A 535-nucleotide genomic window follows, 5' to 3' on the forward strand; every position below is an offset into this window, starting at 1 on the left:
TGCAGAACACAAGTTAAGACAGATGACAACCTCTGCAACGGCAAATCACAAACACGCGAAGATCGATAAATCTTCGACCAACAACGTTTCGAGAAAAGACGATTTCACATCGTCTGCCGACAAAGACGCTTCGGGTGTCGAAACTCAACAAAAGGCCGAAGCCGACGATGCAATTCAACCGGAACATCCGGAAGAGAACACTGACCCTGCCACGATCATCTCGATCAAGGCGGTCAGCACAGCGACAACTGCCGAGTAAAAATGCTCGCGGCGTAAAACAGAACTTCGAGATGGCTTGATCCTCGAAAGGGGTACGTAGGCAGCTCGTCGAAGGACGAGTTCAGCTATCCCCCTCTCCAAAAGGGGGGGGAGTGGGTGCGTATACTCGTATTCTCCCACATAGGAAAAGATGCGTTATTGTAATCGAATTCTACAGAGATTTCGAAATTTTTTACGAAATATGCGTCGCTCTTTTTAAGATAAAATCACAAAACAATCTCACTTCAAAAATATACGTATAGTCTTCGAAATAACT

This window comes from Brassica oleracea, unplaced genomic scaffold, assembly GCF_000695525.1.
Source record: "Brassica oleracea var. oleracea cultivar TO1000 unplaced genomic scaffold, BOL UnpScaffold01153, whole genome shotgun sequence".
NCBI classification, from domain to species: domain Eukaryota; kingdom Viridiplantae; phylum Streptophyta; class Magnoliopsida; order Brassicales; family Brassicaceae; genus Brassica; species Brassica oleracea.